At 33.2% G+C, this 9,117-nt stretch overlaps 1 pseudogene; it reads right to left on the reverse strand.

Moving 5' to 3' along the window:
• Window positions 1–1,484: 1,484 nt before the first annotated feature.
• On the reverse strand, window positions 1,485–8,899 carry LOC134727550 (ornithine decarboxylase-like; annotated as a pseudogene).
• Between the last annotated feature and the right edge of the window lie 218 nt (window positions 8,900–9,117).

Consider the following 9,117-nt stretch of genomic DNA (forward strand, 5'->3'; position numbering starts at 1 on the left):
TTAATGGAAACCTTTACGAGGAATGCTAATAACATGCATAACAAAAATGTAATCATGTCAGTACCCTCATGAACTATCGTGGTCCCAAACCCCAGTTGAAAGACAAAATTTCTTGCCATTATTCGATATAATCTAAACTCATTTCCAATACCTGAACCACTTTCAACCCATATTGCAATTCTCATCCATTGGATTAATTTTTTAATTCGTTATTGTCCTATATGTACGCATGAACTATTTGAAAATTAGGTTTAGGAGATAACAACCAATCAAGTCAAATGCAGCATTTCTAGGCGTCCGTCGTTGTCCTTTAACGTTTACAATTATCATCTCCCCTGATACTGGTGACCAAATTTGACCAATCTTGGTCACACTCATCATCGAGTTTCCAAAACGCTACCACTAAACCAGTTTCCCGACCAACATGACTGACCTCGGTTTAGTTTAGTTTAAACATATTTATTTATAGTGGATTGGGAAACAAGTTTTGCAACTTATATTAATCCCTTTCAACTTTGCGGGTGCCAGTGCTGCCTTGTAGCGGCATTAGCCTACTCTTTTTCAAAATCTACAAGGGTGTCTTTAACGTGCAAGAGATATGACTCTCTCTTAACACGGGTCAGCCATTTATCGTCCCCTTCCGACGGACTATCATCGTTTCCTCAAGACCATACTCGCAAATGGTGTCAAGGGAGAGCAAAAAATTGGGTTCCTGAAATTTTCATCCCAGATGGGAATCGAACCAGGAACCTTTGTGCTAGTAGTCCGATGCACTAACCACTGACCTAGGTTAAAATACTACATAAGGGTATTGTTTGCGCATGTTCAAAAGTTGTCCCGAATATACAATTATAACTACTTCTTGTAACCACAGATACAATACGGAAATCTACGGACCAATACATATTGCTACGAATGAAACCGGATCGTATCCGTAGATAATCCGCCGTAAAATCTGTGAATGTATGACCTAGTCACAATATCCGGAACAATTTTCGTCATATTTACATTCTAAAACGGTATCTATAATTCGACAATAAAAGAGTTTCAACATTTTGATTTATCATTGATTTAAATACCCTCGAGCTCATAATGGAGATTCTTTCGAATTCAATACACACACACTATAAGTTTATGTTGATTGAGGCTTACCTTTTCAAAAGTTATATTAGTCTGCACATTTTTCTGGCCAGGAAATCCTCCACCTATGTCAAGGAGGTTCATGTTAAATCCAACAGAGAGTCCTAAATCAAATACACGTCTTGACTGCTCTATCGCGGCTTCAAATGCACCGGCTTCTAAACAGCCACTTCCAATATGAAAGCTAGTTTTAAAAAAATCAGATTTTATAAGTCTAGGAATTTCGATATCACAATTAACATCATATTGCAATTAAATTATATCTTTATATCTTAACTAGTATTATATTTACGTTTAACTGTGACACACTTTTTGTATAACAAGCAAATTTCATAAGGCGACTTTCAATAGATTATTTGATATTTATTGGCTTCTACAAAATTCTTATACAACAATGTAGGTGGTGGCCAATCGTAAAAGCTAAAAAAAAAACGAAATTAAAGTTGATTTACTCAAATATTTGTATTGTTAAATATATGTCGAATGCATTTTGAACAAAAAAAGCAAACCAAATCTATTGAAAACTAGTGACATTCATGTTATTGCGATGAAAAAGACAAATTTTGAGGAGGCTCGCGGGTATAAGATTTTCCGAAAAAAAATAAACTTTAATTTTTCATTACAAATTTTATTCCCTTCCTTAAGTAGTTGTTACTTTATCATATGATCCAAAATTCATTCCAAAAAATCAATTCGTGTTGGCCCCAGGTGACTTTTAAAATGTTGATATCACTAAAAAAGATCCAAATTATCTCCCTTTGGTGCAAAAATGCCATTTATGTACATAAACTAAATAATTGTAAAATTTAAGCGATTTCTGTAATTTAGTTCTTTTTTTATTTCGATATTACCGATATTTCTCCTCTTAGTTCAACAGAAAAAAAGGACATTAACAAAAATGTATACTTCTTTCGAAGGCAGATAGTGAGCGTAAATGAACGGTGACCCCATTTTTTTATTTCATTTTTCTATTAAGAATAAGTTAAAGTTTGTTTATAGAAAAATATAGGTATATCCTATATTAAATAAAAAAAATGATTTAGACCCGCGAGCTCCCTTAATAAAAGTTAAGATATCGCTTCTTATTTAATACTTTGTAAACACGGAATGAGACTGCAACCAACCAAAAGACATTCTAATATCAAGCTAAAACTTACATTTTCCTGAGTTTAAAAAAAGTGTGAATAAATTAAACAGAAACTATCGACAATCTGCCTTCAACAATATTCTGTAAACAACACTAGGATATTTCATTCTTACCTAATACCGATGACATTTAATTCTAATTTCTTAGCAAATTGTAGCAGTTGTAATGCTGTCGACGGGTGACATCCGAACTTTCTCCCCAGTTGATAAATGGCCTTGTTCTTCGATTGTGGACTGATTCTCAGCACTCAGCTTTAATAATAAGAGAATTCTTTTGTTGGTGTTTAGAATTAGATGGTTTTCAGTTTTGTTAGCAATATATTAGTTATGACAAAAACTACTAAATATAATGACCATGCTTATACAAGATAGTCGATATCAAAGTATTAAGGATATTATATTTGTAGATAACATAACTTGTAATCAATTTGCTGAATTACTAATAAAAATTGAAGAAGTTTGATTGAAATTCTGAATGAAGATAACATAACTTGTTATCAATTTGCTGCATTGCTAATAGAAATTGAAGAATATTGATGGAAATTCAATGCACTTCATTAATTTTCAAAATATCAACTATGAGTCGTTTTGTATTTGTTTAATCAACGGACTATCTGAACTTACAATATAAAAATGGATAATTGTGTTTAAGATAACGCCTTCTCAAAAGGATGTTGTGGTCATATTGAATATATATTATCAGGAACCAACTAACCTCTGACCATTTGAATATCTTTTGTGTTCAAACCAATCGACACTTATTTTTATACCGTTTTGCTGTGTAACAGTTGAACTTTTGTGACACATTTATCTTATTTTATTTGAATGGAGTTTTTACTCCCAATAACAACGCATAGTGAAGAGTTTGTGCTTCCTATCATAATTATCTATTAAATGGTTGATGCTTCGAAAGAAGAAACAACATAATTAGTTTACAACTGTAACTATTTAAGATGCTTGTTGCCAAAACTAGAAATGACCAGAATTTAACATGTTAAAAATAACACAGTTGGAACTTAAATCAACATCGCTTACCGATATGAACTCCATCGGCTCAATCTTGTTTTTTTGTGTGTTTATATTGATAAATCCTGATTTGATTGGTATGGTGATCTTTTGTTGTTTTTATAATTTTTACTGGTTCTACATTTTCCCTCCAAATGCATAAACGTTCCAGCTACTAGACTACAGATAAAATAAATAAAATCAAAAGTATACGGTATTTTCAAGCTATTTCAATTAAAATATTGCGTACTTTGCTTGTGGGTATTCTTTCTTGATCTTTGTAAGTTCATCCTCACAATCAAATGTCAACATATTGACTCCACTATCAGCAGCATATTTGATAAATGATAGTTGTTTAAATGTGTTGGCATATATAATTCTAGAAGGATCAACTCCAAGGTCTAAAATCTTCTGTATCTCACCCTATCAATGAAATTGTGTATACAATACATATGACACTACTCATTGCAATATTTTCGTTCCGACAACATGAACGATTTGAAAGGCTAAACTTATATCTAAAAAGGTCTGTTTTAATCTGGTTTTGTTCATTTGCTTCCGTATTCGTAGATACAATGTATGAATTAGCTTTTAGTGGAATTTTAATCTCAGAGAGATTTATTTGACCAAAAGCTAGTGTTAAGTCCTGATATGTTTCAGATAAAATATGCATGCACATTTCAATACATAGTCTAAAACTAAGTTTGCAAATTTCTCTTGCAATGCTATTTTGAGACAGTTTTCGTCAACCACTATAGAAAACGCATCTGATATAGAACATCAATCACATATCAGGATAAGCAACAATTTCCAGGTTCGGGAACGTAGCATCCGAAATTTCGAGTAAATTAAAACTACTGTGATAATAAAATTAACGGTACAATTTTTTTTGCACCAGATGCGCATTTCGACAATACATGTCTCCTCAGTGATGCTCGTGGCCAAAATATTTGAAATCCAAAGCTTATATAAAAGATGAAGAACTATAATCCAAAAGGTCCAAAAAGTATAGCCAAATCAGTGAAAGGAATCAGAGCTTTGCATGAGGGAGATACATTCCTTAATTTAAAATAATTGCTAATATTTTGTAACAGCAAATTTCAATAACACAAAATATCCGTATTTTCATGCCAGTACCGAAGTACTGGCTACTGGGCTGGTGATACCCTCGGAAACTTATAGTCCACCAGCAGAGGCATCGACCCAGTGGTAGTAATAAAATTAACGGTACCAATTTTCTTGCACCAGATGTGCATTTCGACAATACATGTCTCCTCAGTGATGCTCGTGGCCAAAATATTTGAAATCCAAAGCTTATATAAAAGATGAAGAACTATAATCCAAAAGGTCCAAAAAGTATAGCCAAATCAGTGAAAGGAATCAGAGCTTTGCATGAGGGAGATACATTCCTTAATTTATAATAATTTCTAATATTTTGTAACAGCAAATTTTAATAACACACAATATCCGTATTTTCATGCCAGTACCGAAGTACTGGCTACTGGGCTGGTGATACCCTCGGGGACTAATAGTCCACCATCAGAGGCATCAAACCAAGTGGTAGTAATAAAATTAACGGTACCAATTTTCTTGCACCAGATGCGCATTTCGACAATACATGTCTCTTCAGTGATGCTCGTGGCCAAAATATTTGAAATCCAAAGCTTATATAAAAGATGAAGAGCTATAATCCAAAAGGTCCAAAAAGTATAGCCAAATCAGTGAAAGGAATCAGAGCTTTGCATGAGGGAGATACATTCATTAATTTAAAATAATTTCTTATATTTTGTAACAGCAAATTTTAATAACACAAAATATCCGTATTTTCATGCCAGTACCGAAGTACTGGCTACTGGGCTGGTGATACCCTCGGGGACTAATAGTCCACCAGCAGAGGCATCTACCCAGTGGTAGTAGTACAATTAACGGTACCAATTTTCTTGCACCAGATGCGCATTTCGACAATACATGTCTCTTTAGTGATGCTCGTGGCCAAAATATTTGAAATCCAAAGCTTATATAAAAGATGAAGAGCTATAATCCAAAAGGTTCAAAAAGTATAGCCAAATCAGTGAAAGGAATCAGAGCTTTGCATGAGGGAGATACATTCCTTAATTTTAAATAATTTCTAATATTTTGTAACAGCAAATTTTAATAACACAAAATATCCGTATTTTCATGCCAGTAACGAAGTACTGGCTACTGGGCTGGTGATACCCTCGGGGACTAATAGTCCACCAGCAAAGGCATCGACCCAGTGGTAGTTATAAAATTAACGGTACCAATTTTCTTGCACCAGATGCGCATTTCGACAATACATGTCTCTTCAGTGATGCTCGTGGCCAAAATAATTGAAATCCAAAGCTTATATAAAAGATGAAGAGCTATATTCTAGAAGGTCCAAAAAGTATAGCCAAATCAGTGAAAGGAACCAGAGCTTTGCATGAGGGAGATACATTCCTTAATTTAAAATAATTTCTAATATTTTGTAACAGCAAATTTTAATAACACAAAATATCCGTATTTTCATGCCAGTACCGAAGTACTGGCTACTGGGCTGGTGATACCCTCGGGGACTAATAGTCCACCAGCAGAGGCATCGACCCAGTGGTAGTAATAAAATTAACGGTACCAATGTTCTTGCACCAGATGCGCATTTTGACAAGTTTGATTAACTGTGGGATATAATGCCAATAAATATTCCAATATTTGGACCATGACATTCAATGGTCTACTGCTTCTTTTGGTAGTCGTTCGGAGTGATTTATGCCACAGTTGGTATGTGTACATTGGAAGGCTTTTCAATATACCATGAGGTTTGGAATGCTTGGTTCAAAATTGTTTTCAAAATATTCCAAAGATCACATTATATTGATTTTTCGCGTTATTAAGTTTTCTCTCTATCTTTACATACCACACACACCCGTATTGTGACGCAACATGATATTCAGTTTGCAGAGATATAAAGAATTCTAACAATGAATAAGATATGCCAACTAAACCTGATCAGAAACTTTTCATTGGACTTTTTGCATTGGTTAATTAATATCTTTTCTACTACTAGTAAACAAAATCATTGTTTTATGGAAAATTCCTCATATTATTTTTTTCTTTCGTATGTTTTCACTCTAATGTGGCGTATCCTTTTCTTTTAGAGGTTTTCATTGATTGCTTTTATATGGACGTTATTCTACTTTGCTTGGATTGCCAGTGATGGGTCTTAAGTAGATAAAATGAGTTCACAGAGATCCTATAGAGAAGCCTAATATCACTGATTATGCAACCACTCGACCAATGTGAGAATTGCGTCCTCGAGGGTATAGCCAACAAAGTTGTCCGCACTTTTGAATGAGCTTTCATCAATACTTTTTTCTCTGTAAATTTTATATTAACTTTATGAAATGTTGAATCATTCGAAATACTTAAGTTACCTCCCCTGGTTTTAATTGCCATATATACCATCTCATGAAATAAGCCTCATTCAACTGATTGTTATAGTTGTTCTTAAGTTGTACTGTTACACCACTGTCCATTATTGAAGGGAGCATTGGACGTCATCTAACATGTTTAACCCCGCCATAATGACTGTTATGTAAACAAGCATGATGTCTCTTGATCTGCTTAGATTTTTAAATACTGATGGAATCTTAACTGAACGTAGGTGAATTACATTAATTTAGTTATAAAGTTTTGTAGTTCCCTTGTATTTTTTGTTGTCTATGGTAGGGTACAATATCTTTTTACTTATATTCTGTGGATATTTTTTGAAACTTTATCTATCAAATTTTAATGTTTACCTTACTTGCACAGTCAAATGAAAGGCCCATATCTGCTAGCAGTTTAATTACAGGATAAATATCATTACATTTTACAGCTGTAAAACAAAATTGTAACCGTTCATAATATCAATAATAAATGCCATTTCTATTTGTTTTTTTACTAAATCTTTGTGTTTGTTTTTTTTTAATTTTACATCGACACAATAGTTACCAACACTACTGAATCGATGTATTAAATCATTCTCAACGGATTTTTATTTTATGCCTATTCATATAGTGTACAAGCAAAAATATTTATAGACAGTCGATGGTTTTTCAAACGTGTTGGTGTTTTGCAGCTAAATATTTTCGAAGAGCGATAGCCCTGAGATCAGATATAGCCTAGACAAATGAAAACAACACGTTGAATAATTACATGCGTCCGAAGCGCATGCTGGATTAACCTTCATCAGGAACGCTCAAAGTGTACAAAAACATGAACTATTAGGAAAATGATTTTAATGCTTTTCTAGCATAAATGCTAGTTTTAATCGACGATGTCGTTAAACATTCAACTAACAATGCAATTTTAATTGTGACGTCATTATCAGGCAAATATATTTCATTGGAGCTTGAACATGTTCTAATTTACAATTAAAAAGTAGAGCTTCATATTAGAATCAGTATGATATTTTTTTTTGACAATGTTGACTTGTACCTTTCATCTAAAAAAATCAACGGAACACAACTTTTTGTTAAAAACAATGCATTTGCATACATTAAGTCAAAACCCATTGTACGTATATTCGACTTCATTTTATATACATGGTTATTCATATTAATTGCTACAAGAAAAAACCCACTAAAAACCGTAATGTGCCTCTTATTTCAGCGTTTAAAATTTCCGGTTTTCCAATATAGAATGTAAAAGTTGAATGTTTACATGTAAAGGAAGTTTAATATAAATTTTGTATTCTGCTATATCTTTATTAATCTGTCTTACCTAGATCAAAGTTTGGTTAAACACCATTTATGGGATTCAGACTATACTAGATTCATATCTCGAGAATTTGTTTTTTTGTAAAACTTCGATATGAAAGGCCTTGCAGAATTTTTATTTATAACTTTGATATACTAGAAGATTACTTACCATAAAACGGTTCAACTCTTGGTAAACATTCCTTCCACTTTTTGTGTTTCGATATTATATCACCAAGGTCGCCTATAGAAACAGCTTTTTCCTATAGGGATTATTTGAGGATAGTATAAATGATTTGCTTCAATCTAATTAGTAAATGTGCAGATGAACAACAATTCCACATAAAACGAAACCATATACAAACACATCAATATTACTAAAAAATCGAGAATCAATTTGTTAGCGTGCATAATGTAAAAACGGCGAATCATAGAAATATAACTAATAAAGGTCGATGGTGTTGATGAAAAATTACACTATTCCATGCCCCGTTGTTTTCTACGAAATTTATATTACAATGATTTACAAGGTTCCGAATCAAATCCGATACCGATACCAACAGTTACCTGTTATCTAATATGTACGTTCTGTCGCTGTGTGTATTTGGGATTTGCTATATTCACGGGTCATAGTCCCACCTGAAATTCGTCATAATGCAGGGATTGACATTACTAAATTCAATCAAAACTAAATCTACGAAAAGATTCTGGCTGTAGTAAGAAAACTAGGACGGATTCAAACAGAGAACACTGTGCACCTTATAATCAACATGACTTATCAAGGTGGCAGTAACCAGTTTTGGTGTACCAGAACAAGTGTCCCACGCAGAAATTTTGTTATAGTTAAGTATTGAGGTATATAACTGCATCATGTGGACTGAAAAAATAAATGAATGTAAATTCTAGGCTATTGTACTACACAAGTAAGTAGTTGCATACACAGAGTGGGGATTTCCTTCACATATAGGTCCAATCAGATGTCAAAATTGTGGTCTCCTCACTTGACGGCATCCAATCAAAGTGGGGAAAATATTCATTTTTTTGTAAACAAAAATATCTTGAGATTTTGATGGTAAGGATAGGTTCGGAC

The sequence above is a fragment of the Mytilus trossulus genome, chromosome 8, assembly GCF_036588685.1.
Source record: "Mytilus trossulus isolate FHL-02 chromosome 8, PNRI_Mtr1.1.1.hap1, whole genome shotgun sequence".
NCBI lineage: Eukaryota > Metazoa > Mollusca > Bivalvia > Mytilida > Mytilidae > Mytilus > Mytilus trossulus.